Here is a 12,914-nt window from a genome sequence, read left to right as displayed (position 1 = left end):
TCCCTTTCATCTGTCTATGTATGTCCTGCCACTCCCTTCTTTTTGCAAAGTTTCTGCTGAAATATCATCTTTTATCCTTATGTTGATTCCATGGTATGTTATTTGTTGTTTTTCCCTTGCTGCTTTTAATGTTTTTTTCCTTGTAGTTAATTTTTATAGTGTGATTAATATGTGTCTTGGCATGTTTTTCCTTGGATTTACCCTGTATGGGACTCTGTGCTTCTGGTGCTTGATTGACTATTTCGTTTCCCATGTTAGGGAAGTTTCCAACTATAACCTCTTTGAATGTTTTCTCTGTCTCGTTCTTTTCGTCTTCTTCTTCTGGAACCCCTGTAATTCGAATGTCGATGCTTTTAATGTTCTCCCAGAGGTCTCTGAGACTGTCCTCAATTATTTTCATTCCTTTTTCTTTATACTTCTGTGTGGTAGTTATTTCCACTATTTTATCTTCCCAGTCACTTATCCATTCTTCTGCTTCAGTTATTCTGCTACTGATTCTTTCTAGAGAATTTTAAATTTCATTTATTATGCTGTTCATCATTGTTTGTTTGTACTTTACTTCTTCTAGGTTCTTGTTAAACGTTTCTTGTATTTTCTCCATTCTATTTCCAAAATTCTGGATCATCTTTACTATCATTATTCTGAATTGTTTTTCAGGTAGACTGCCTATTTCCTCTTCATTTGTTTCATCTGGTGGGTTTTTACATTGCTCCTTCATCTGCTGTGTGCTTCTCTGTCTTCCCATTTTGCATTACTTACTGTGTTTGGGGTCTCCTTTTTACAGGCTGCAGGTTCCCATTGTTTTTGGTGTCTGCCCCCAGTGTCTAAGTTTGGTTCAGTGGTTTATGTGGGTTTCCTGGTGGAGGGGACTAGTGCCTGTGTTCTGGTGGATGAGGCTGGATCTTGTCTTTCTGGTGGGCAGGACCACGTGTGGTGGTGTGTTTTATGGTGACTGTGAAATTATTACGATTTTTGGCAGCCTCTCTGCTAATGGTTGGCGTTGTGTTCCTTTCTTGCTAGTTGTTTGGCATAGGGTGTCCTGCCCTGTATCTTGTCGGTCATTGAGAAGAGCTGGGTCTTAATGTTGAGATGGAGAACTCTGGGAGAGATTTTGCAATTTGATATTACATGGAAACAGGAGGTATCTGGTGGACCAATGTCCTGAACTCAGCTCTCCTGCAGCAGTTGCACAGGTCTGACACCCTGCCGGAGCACCAAGATCCTGTCAGCCACACGACTCAGAAGAAAAGGGAGAAAAATGAAAGAAAGAAAGAATAAAATAAAATAAAGTTGCTAAAATTAAAAAAAATATTAAAAATTTAAAAATTAAAAAGAAATAAAAACAAGGAGAAAAGAAAGAAAGTAAGAAAGAAAGAAAGGAGCCACCAAACCAAAAAACAAATCTACCAATGATAACAAGTGCTAACAACTATACTAAAAAAAAAAAAAAAATGCTGACAGTACCCTAGGACAAATGGTAAAAGCAAAGCTATACAGACAGAAGCACACAAAGAAGCATATACGTGCACTCTCACAAAAAGATAAAAAGGAAATATATATAAACATATCTATATATCTATCTATCTATATATATATATAAAAGAAGAAAGCAACCAAATCAATAAGCAAATCAACTAATGATAATAAACTCTAAATACTGAACTATGATAAACATAAAACAAGAAACAAATTAGATGCAGAAAGCAAACCCCAAGTCTACAGTTGCTCCCAAAGTCCACTGCCTCAATTTTGGGATGATTTATTGTCTATTCAAGTATTGCAGAGATGCAGGGTACATAAAGTTGATTGTGGAGATTTAATCCACTGCTCCTGAGTCTGCTGGGGGAAATTTCCTTTTCTCTTCTTTCTTTCCACACGTCCTGTGGTTCAGGTTTGGATTTGGCCCCGCCTCTGCATGTAGGTCTCCTGAGGGCATCTGTCCTTCTCTCAGATATGATGGAGTTAAAGTAGCAGCTGATTAGGGGACTCTGGCTCACTCTGGCCAGGGGGAGGGAAGGGTATGGAAATCAGGGTGAGCCTGAGGCAGCAGTGGCCATTGTGACAGGTGTGCCTTGTGTTCTCCTGGGGGAGTTGTCCCTGGATCACAGGACCCTGGCAGTGACAGGCTAAACAAGCTCCTGGGCAGTGAAGTGTGGATAGTGACCTGTGCTTGCACAGAGGATTCTTGGTGGCTACAGCAGCAGCCTTAGCATTTCATGCCTGTCTCTGGTGTCTGCGCTGATAGCCGAGGTTTGTGCCCATCTCTAGAGCTTGTTTAGGTGGTTATCTGAATCCCCTCTCCTTGCATACCCCAAAACCATGGTCTCTTGCCTCTTAGGCAGTTCCAGACATTTTCTGGGACTTCCTCTTGGCTAGCTGTGGTGCACTAGTCCCCTTCAGGCTGTGTTCACACAGCCAGCCCCAGTCTTCTCCCTGGGATTTGACCTCCAAAGCCTGAGCCTCAGCTCCCAGCCCCCACCTGCCCTGGCGGCTGAGCAGACAAGTCTCTCAGGCTGGTGAGTGCTGGTCAGCAGCAATCCTCTGTGCAGGAATCTCTCTTCACCCCTATTGTTGCACTCTCCTCTGTGTCTCTGAAGCGTCCCCCCACCCACCCCCATCTCCACCAGTGACGGGGCTTCCTAGTGTGTGGAAACTTTTCCTCCTTCACAGCTCCCTCTCCGAGGTGCAGGTTCCTTCCCTATTCTTTTGTCTCTGTGTTTTATTCTTTCTTTTTCCCTAACTAGGTATGTGGGGAGAGTTTCTTGACTTTGCCAGCATTCATTTGGTGTTCTGTAGGAGTTGTTCCACGTGTAGATGTATTTCTGATGTATTTGTGGGGAGGAAGGTGATCTCCACGTCTTACTCCTCTGCCATCTTGAAGGTCTCTCCAATATTGTCTATCTTATGAAGGAATATTCATATGAAGAAATGGGCTCCTTGAACAAAAATACTGTGATCACTTTAATGATCTAATTCTTGCTACTCTAGTAATTCATTCATTGAAAAATTATCATTAGTTTAGAAGTATTGATTACTTTATGGTTACAGTGCTCATCAAGTTTATAACTGTTTCACTATTCCCAAAATACCTCTCAATGTTTTCTTCATCATCAGTGATTAAAATTATTAGGCTAGAATTGTGGAAATGAACCCTATAGAGGAAAATGATAGCTTGCAATTTTCATCTTCTGAGAATATTGCTGTAATTCACCTATAAAAATAGGCTATGGCTTATAACCAATGATGATAGAGAAACCATTGCAAAGGTAAGATAAATCTATCAGTTGCTCCAGAGAAAACTACCCTACAAGTTCACTGTTTTTCATTTTGACAGGGCCAACAGGATAAGCCCTAGGAGAGAAACAATTACTAGTGATCACTAAATGTTTAAGATTCCTTAGTAGAGTTAAGACAAACAGGTGGAGGATGTGGCAGTGCTGTCGTACATCAGACGGGCCAATGAACAAATCAGATTTACAGTGAACTTAGACTTCTGGTTGTGCTCTGACATGTAAAGACCTAGGAAGTCATCCCTTTTGTCTGTAAAGCAAGAAAAAGATAAACAAACAGAAAATCAACAACTTTTCTCAGACCAGTTAGCAAACTGAGGTTGCAGAGCAAACTGCCTTTCTGAAATATGGAGAAAAAAAGGTCAATGGGAAAGATAAAGTGTCCAAGCATTTGTTCATCTAGAACAGAAACGTCTGGAGGTCATATCTGGGGACCACTTACTTGCTTAGTAATTGTGATGAAGTTTTGGAGGCTGATCGTTGGACTAGCAGGGAGTGAGAAACTCCTGGGGGATCACAAACACAACAGGTACCCCATCCCCAACCCCAGCACTTTCCTAATCATTTCCCTTCAGAAACCTTACTAGGTTCTCACAGTATGGATCAGAGGAAGATTCCCCTCAGGCCCTGGCAGGCTGTGAGTGAGAGTACACATTATAGAACCTCACCAGATCATTCTCCATAACAAAAGCCTACTCTCTAGAGAAAGATATTCCTAGAGGACAGTACTAAAACATTTTCCCACATGGAGGAAGGAAATTCCTCATCATTCCAGTACTAACTTTCCAATGTGATGCAGAGAGAAAAGAGAATGAAAAAAAAATATATGAGAAAAAGAAAAATCACAAAACAGAACATCTAAAAACTGTGGGCCAATATCAAAGGTATAACATGTGTCTTACATGGACCCCAATGTTCATTGCAGCACTATTTACAATAGCCAGGATGTGGAAGCAACCTAAATATCCATCAACAGAGGAATAGATAAAGAAGATGTGGTACATATATACAATGGAATATTACTCAGACATAAAAAGGAATGAAATTGGGTCATTTGTAGAGATGTGGATGGACCTAGAGACTGTCCTACAGAGTGAAGTAAGTCAGAAAGAGAAAAACAAATATCATCTATTAATACATATATGTGGAACTTAGAAAAATGTTATAGATGATCTTAATTGCAAAGCAGAAACAGAGACACAGACATAGAGAGCCAACGTATGAATACAAAGGGGGAAAGGTCGGGGGTGGGGTGGGATGAATTGGGAGATTGGAATTGACATATATACACTATTGATACTATGTATAAAATAGATAACTAATGAGAACCTGCTGTATAGCACAGGGAACTCTACTCAGTGCTCATTGGTGACCTAAATGGGAAGGAAATCCAAAAAGGATGGGACATATGTATATGTATAGCTGATTCATTTTGCTGTACAGTAGAAACTAACACAAAATTGTAAAGCAATTATACTCCAATAAAAATTAATAAAAACAAACAAAAAACAACAACAAAACATGTATCTAAACTGTACCAGAATAAGAAAGATAGAACTGGGCAGAAGAAATATTTGAAGTCAAATAAATCTAATAGATTTTTGTAAAGGCCTAGCTGTTTCTTCTATCCATTCATTCATTGTTTTATCAATTAATTTTTTTAAAAACTTTGTATGGTAACTACTATGTGTAGACACTGGTGATATAAGAGTGAAGAAGACAGACACTGATTATAGAAACAATGCTAAAACAAAACATTTTATAAAGTAGAGAAAAGAAGTTCAGTATGTGGATTATGTACCATGAAGGAAACAAACAAGGCAATAAAGCAGAGAACAAGATTTGAGGAAAATATTTTATTTTGAGCAATTAGAAAAGGCCCCTCTGAAGATGTGACATTTAAGCTGAGACTTGAAGGATGAGATGGAGTGAGCTGGATGGAGCATGGAAGAATGAAATATGATAATTCTAAGTGTTCATTATTCTAAATATGCTAGTGGTTATTTTTTTCACAGGGTACAATCCAAATCCTATATTAGAGTGTTTTCTGTATTTTTGAGTCACTTGTCTTTTTGAAAATATGATGGAATTTCTAGACACTCAAAAGAAAAATGCATATATAAAGATGCCTGTAAGTTTGCTGATGATTTCTGGTACTAATCCAGATGCAGTATCCCAGGTCACTGGTTGTTATGAATAACTTTGTACCCACCAAATCCTTATGCTGAGACTCTAACCCACCAGTGTGATGGTATTTGGAAATGGGGCCTTTGGGAAGTAATCATTGTTAGGTGATGGTGAGTCCTTAGTCCTATGGGATTAGTACCTTTATAAGAAGAGACACCAGAGAGCTCTGTGTGTGTGTGTGTGTGTGTGTGTATGTGTACCACCTTAATTAACAACAAGAAGGCAGCCATGGACAAGCCAGGAAGAAGGACTTCACCAGAAACTGAATTGGCCAGCAGCTTGATCTTGGACTTCCTAGCCTCTAGAACTGTGAGAAAAAATAAACTTTTGTTGTTTAAGCCACTCAATCTGTAGTATTTTTGTTATGGCAGCCCAAACTGACTACTAAAACACAAGTCAAGCTTTCTAGCACAATAAATCTTAGGGAAAAAGATAGAATGCATGCTATGTACAACCTGTCATCTCAAAACTGAGGACTAGTACACAGACTTTCAAAAATTATCTGTATTTATCTGTATTTCTATGACTATTATTTTTTTATTTTTTCGGTACGTGGGCCTCTCACCTTTGTGGCCTCTCCCGTTGTGGAGCGCAGGTTCCAGACGCGCAGGCTCAGCAGCCATGGCTCACGGGCCCAGCCGCTCCGCGACATGTGGGATCTTCCCAGACCGGGGCACTAACCCGCGTCCCCTGCATCGGCAGGCGGACTCTCAACCACTGCGCCACCAGGGAAGCCCTCTATGACTATTATTTTGATGTAGCTATTTAGGAACCATCTAAAATCACCCTTCCAGCTAAGAAATCTGGAGCATATGTTTTTAAAAGGCTCATTTCAGAATCTAAACTATTTTATAAATGCCTGTTTGTTTGCTTGTTTTTTCCCATTCCACAAATAGGAAATATTTCATCTCTCTTACCCTCATTCTCACAGACTAAATTTTATTCTCATTAAAAAAAGAGTATTTAAACTATAATAATGAATGATTACTTATTTTGCCTTCATTTCTATCTTGAATTTTCAGGATTTCCTGCCTTTTCCAATACTATTTATTCTGCCTAGATTGTACTTCCATCCATTCTCTACCTGAATAATCCTACGTATCATTCAAGGTTCATCAAATGCCAACTTCTTTGTGAAATCTTCCCTAGATCTGCCTACTCAGAATTCAGCTAACCTTTCTTTAGGTTCTCACAATATTTTGCCTATTCCTCTGCTTTAGTACCTACATTAGGCTTCAGTTTATAGTAATTTGAGTTTCCTTCACTAAATTTTGAACATCTTGTCTTCATTTTTTTCAATCCCCAATGGATACAATAACGCATTGTAGTGAAGTAAGTGATTAATAAATGTTTGATGAATGAACGTACATATGGATTCATATGGATGAATGAAGGAATAAACTACATATAAACTAGTGAAGACAGTAAATGATCATGTTTTTCTGTGTTTCAGTAATTCTTGTTAGAATTCCCTCAATCATCAGGTTATTAGGTTAACAATCAATGAGACATTACTCTCAATTAACTAGTAACTCAAAATTAACTTCTTAGTTTTCATATGTTAGGTACAGGTGGATGTGGATGTTTTAATATGATGTTTCATATGATTTTATTTTGGACAAAAAGTAAAGAGTGCTGATTATTTTCAGGGTAATGTTCAAACATAATTTCTAGTAGTCTCCCTCCTTCTTAAAGACATTTTTTTTCTAAAAAATTCTCAATCATTTGCCTACTCTCACTGTCTTGGCCATAAATATTATAAATGGAACAAAATTGGATAATTAAAACTAATTAAAATCTGTAAAGCAGGAATGAAAGGTTATATCTTTAAATGAATTTAGTGACTGAAAATTACACAATTAGCTAATGATATTTTCTAATTGCTGTGTTTGGTACGTATAGTAAGTCAGAAAAAGTCTATTCTTTTTTTTACAGCTTTGATACTATTCTGAGAACACTATATATAGAACGGGTTAAACCTCTGTCATTTAGTCTGTTTTAACCTCATAGCTTAAATATAAATCAGTCAAGGAGGATCTACCAGGTAATTCTGTGATGTAAACAAAATTCTGCTGGGCATTAGAGTGAAACTACCAGCTCATTTTACTTAGCCTCTGAATAATTAACAGCATGTAATGATTTGCTAGGGATATGACTCTGGGCATCATTGAACACAAATATACTTAACAGATGATGTGCCATATGGTTTTGCCTTCTTCCACCATGAATAATTTCCACATGATTCGTCAAAAGTCATAGAAGGAGTTCATATTTACTCAATGCTCATTACATGAGTAATATGCAACCGTATAACTATAGCCAGCCTTCCAGCAGTCATCTTCAAAAAACAACAGAAATGCACATCCATCATTTTGCATATATTTTATTAGATATACTGTGTTTGGTGAAATAAGTATTTTTTAAGGAATATATTAGCTTGTAATAAATTATCTGTGGTAGTTACAATGTAATTAGGCAGAGCCCTATCATTGCTCTGCCTAATAAAGTCTTAAGTACCATTTACCAGTATTTATTAAAAGTTTAAATGAAATCTCCTTTTGAATGAAAGGCTGTTGAGTGGGCTGGAGCAATAATAAAAACAAAGCAAAAACACCACTTGACATTCTGCATAGACTGAAAATCAAATAATAAATCCATCCACATATCAATTAAAATATGAAAATCATTTGAAAATTATTTCAACATGAAAATTATTTTCAAAAGATAACCTAGAAAGCAGAAAGTAGCCCTTTAAAATGGAAAGTTTTACCCCTGCACACACAAAAACTTCTTGCTATGCTGTCTAATATAGACTCCCTTAAATTTTCTAAAGGAAATTCCATGAGAAACAGTGGTACTGCAGCATAGGTCTTGCCATTTTTTTTACAGGGACCAGATTAATTCTCATTCCTAAAAGAACTAAAAAATCCGAAAAAATTTGCATGAAACAATGGCTCTCAAGACGTTGAACATCAGGCAACAAAAGACTTATTCCTTAGAGATAGCAAACAAATGAGCTAAGTACAACTAATGCTGAGCAGACTGCCTGGAGAGAGTTTCCAGGCCATGGTATAGGGAGAAGGAACCCAGGTGAAGCCTGGTGATCTCCCTGAGTCAGGGAGTTAGAACTGAGAATTTGAAGATATCAAGGCTATTAGAATTCACAGGACAGAGTATTCAAGAGGAGAGAGCTATACAGAAAGTGAACTCTGGAGATCGGCGGAGAGTTCCCCTCACGTGTTCATTTGGGTATCACATTGTTTTTTCTTTTTGATTTATTTATATTGCTTTTGAGTGTGTATCTTTGTACACTTTTCATAGTGGTTGCTTTGGGTATTACAATATAAATATATAAAAATCTACTGGTATCATCATTTTACTACTTTGATTAAAGTATGGAAATCTCACTTCATTTAAGTTTCTTTACCTTCCCCACTTTTAAATATCATTGACTTGATTTAGAAAACCTATGAGAAAAATAATAACCATTTACATATCCATATTTCCACTCTTTCCTTTGTTCTTCCTTCCTGATGTTCCAAGATTTTTTAAAATATAATTTCCTTATTGTTTGATAAATTTCATGTAGTCTTTAAGGATAGGTATCCTAAAGACAAATTCTTTTAGTTTTCCTTAACCTTATAATGTTTTTATTTCCCCTTCATTAGCAAAGTATAGTTTCATTGGATATAAGATTCAGGGTTAATATTTCTTTTCTTCAGCACCTCGAGGCTGTTGTGACACTTTACTTCTTGACTCAATGATTTATTGATGAGAGATCCACTATCACTAAGATTGGTATTCTCGTATCAGTAATGTATCAGTTTTTTCTGGCTGCTTTCAAGATTATTAAAATTTTTGTCTTTAGTTTTCTTTCATTTTCAGAAGTCTAATTATTGTATGTGGATTTCTTTAGTTTATCCTATTAAAGTTCACTCATCTTCTTGAATCTGTAAGTTACTATTTTATAGTATTAACGTTTTAATCCATTATTTCTATATATTTTCTTTCAGACCTTGCTTCTCCTCTCTTTGGGGAGAATGATGTAAATGTTGGATCTTTTGTTATTGTCCCATAGAACACTGATGCTCTGTTCTGTTTTGTCCTTTTTCTTTTCTTTTTTTTTTCAGTCTGCTTTCTCTTTGCTCTTCAGAATAGTGGCCCTGCAAAGAAGATAGCACTTCCCTTGACTGCTTAATGTTGGCAGGTCTCCCAATCAATCCCCCCTTGGTGGTGGTTCCAGGCTCACCTTGTCTTGTGTTGTTGGATAGAAGAATGAGACTATCTAGGCTGTCTTCTATTACTAGGTCTGGAGCTGAGAAATCCTGTAGTCCCAAACCAATACACCTTCATCTTACCAACTTTTCAGTTTTTTGATTGCCTCTTGTACATGCTCAGCGTTTATATTAGGACTTAGTGGAAGGGAAACAAGAAAGAATGGGTCTACCTGTATGATCAGGTCCCCCAAGATAGCTGTTTGTTTCTCTGCACATCCACTGCTCAAACAGTCCCTCCAGTCCCTACTTCACCTACACCCCACTCACATGACTGAACTTTCCCGTTAATTGTACAACCTAATCAGTAAATCCCTACATTCTGGCCATCCCCCCACTCCCACCCCAGCTAGTGATTGTTTTAATCTTTAGATCAGAGTGGCTCCCCTTTGATAGTTTAACAAAGAGAAGACCTCCACTCCATAAAGGCACTTAGCCTGCGGGGCTATGAGGGCCGAGCCTCTTTGCTGGTCTCCCTGGTAATCTATGGGCCTATCTGACATCAATTCCCTCTATAACTGATTGTCTCCTATTCCCCCAGGGAATGAAGACTGCTGCTGAGTCCTCCCCACTCTCTGTCCTCCATGGTGGGGTATTGCTCCAGGACCCTTGTGCTCCAGACATGTAAGATCTCCCATCTACTAAACTATTGATGTCTCTGTTCTTGACTTTGGGCTCTTTCTTTAGTGTTGAGGTTGGGCAAGTACAGGGATTGTAGGCCTGCGGGATGCAGCCCAACACTACCTCATCTTTTCAGACTGGAAGTTGGTATCATATTATTTTAATTTGTATTTACTTTATTACAGTTAAGATTGTACATTTTCTTATTTTTTTCTCATTTGTACCTCTTTCTCTGTGAATTGTTTGCTCACTCTATGTTAGGTATCATTCATGTGAGCTTGTTTCCCTATCATAGCCATTTATCATATTGTTTTATAATTGGAAAATTATTGTTTTGAATTTAATACTAATGCTATTGCTGGCAGAAATCATGTCCATTTTAATTTTGAGGTTAAACCTAGATCCTAGACTAGTTTTTGGCTATAATATGCACTCACTAAATATTTTGTCAATGAGTAAATGGAAGAATGGTAATTTGTTCTTGATTTAACCACTACAGTGTGAAAACATTCTTTAACACACTACTTGGCACACTGTAGTAGGGTAGTAGGAATTATTTTACCACAAATTATGCCAACAAAGTGGAAAGCAATTTTCCCACCAGAAATAAAAGAAAAAAGGCAAAGCTTGTATTTTGCCTCATTCTATGACCACTACAATAAAACATATGATAAAGCATTGCCTATTTATGTAAAATCCATGATGTTTAGGAGCAAGTTGAAGAGCAAGAAATCCCATTCAGTGAAAGGCTAAGGCCAGTAGCACTTAGATTGAGTCCCAGATTGACAGCATATGAAAGAGCTGATCTAGTCACCATTGAATCTGGTGGAAAATATTTTTAAAACACACACAACCATTTAAAGCTTCTGGAAATGGTCCTAAGGGCAAACAGAAAATGAAGACATATCTATTCAAGAAAATCTAAGAAAAGTTGCAGAAAAGATGAGAGTCTGTGGAATTCATACCACAGCTACTCCCTTCCTCCCAACTTCCAGCTAAGTGAGGCAGAGACTTCACTTCAGACTGTTGCAGCCAAGAGTAAAAGCCTATCTTTCTTCGACCTCTCAGCGCAGACCTTTCTTCCCAGGAGGAGAAGAATGTCAGCTTTTCTCATCCTGTCCCCAGCTGCTGGTTGCTGACACCCAAGTAAGTTCAGGCAAAAGGTAGGGGGCTCCCTTCCTCTATTGGTGGAATGGAACCTTGGGCATGCCATGCTGAAAATTCCAGACACCAGATAGCTCTCCCCTAACTGGTTAGACAGTGGTTTCACACCAGTAGAGGCAAACCAAGAGCATCTCAGGCTACTACTCTTTTCTCCACTGAGTACTTAGCTCCAAGGGTGGGGGGTCACTTAGAGAAAAGGTTGACACTGTCCTCACTACCAACTCCAAAACCCTGGTTGAGAGATTTTTGCCTACGGGGAGAAGCAGGCTATAAAACAGATAGTTCCTAATCTCTTCTCTAAGGAACTAACCTCATTTGAAACAGAACTTGGAGAAGTTTAAAGTTAAAGGTGCTCTCAAGTACAGTAGAGGTTGTAATGAAAAGCAACTGGGAGGCGATTTATGGATCTAATGAATATAAAGCCTAGACTGTAGGCCTGCAAGACACAACAGAGGAATTAGATGATTGAGAGGAACACTCCTGGGATGAGAACAAGTAGCAGATTTTGACCTCAGAAAATAACCATGCAGAGGGCCACTACCTGATTAGATTAGTTTCTAGAGGACTTTATGCCTCGGGGATTTATTGCAAAGAAAAGAGCAATCGATCAGCATTTAATGCAGTGTAACAGCTGTGTATGGTTAGAGAAAGTTTAGAAGAGAGCCCTGTTAGTATCACTGCCATCACAGGCTGACTATGACTATGCCCAAAGCTGTATCTTCCTGAGAAGCTATTTCAAAGACAACACTGTGGGTGTGTAGGTGGCATGGAGGGGCTGAGCAAGAGACTTGGCTAAAATAATCCAAAAATAGTCCAGTTAGTCACTAAATAAATAAACAAGCAAATAACAATAGTAAGTTCAGGGGCAGAGAGAAACACCAGTAACCAGAGAGATTTCAAAGTACCACTGTAAATATGTTCACAGAACTAAAGGAAAGCATCATTAAAGAAATAAAAGAAGGTATGATGACAATGTTGCATCAAATAGAGAACATCAATAACAAAGTAGAAAATTATCAAAAAGAACCAAGTGGAAATTCTCGAGTAGAAAAGTACAATAAATAATCACTCAGTGAAAGAAACAGCAAAGGAGAAATAGGGGAGCAAAAAAAAAAAAAAACCATGGGACACACAGAAAACCAAAAGTAAAATGGCAGATGTAACTCCGATTTTATTAATGATAACTTTAAATGTGAATAGATTAAACAATCCAATAAAAAAGGAGAGAGTGTAAGACATATAAAAATTATGAACTAAATACACAGGAGACACTTTATATTCAGAGATATAAATAAACTGAAAGTAAAAAGATAGAAGATGGCGAAAGAGTAAGACGCGGGGATCTCCTTCCTCCTCACAGAGACATCAGAAATACATC

The sequence above is a fragment of the Kogia breviceps genome, chromosome X (genome assembly GCF_026419965.1).
Source record: "Kogia breviceps isolate mKogBre1 chromosome X, mKogBre1 haplotype 1, whole genome shotgun sequence".
Lineage (NCBI taxonomy): Eukaryota > Metazoa > Chordata > Mammalia > Artiodactyla > Physeteridae > Kogia > Kogia breviceps.
Note: the sequence above shows the minus strand (reverse complement) of the source record.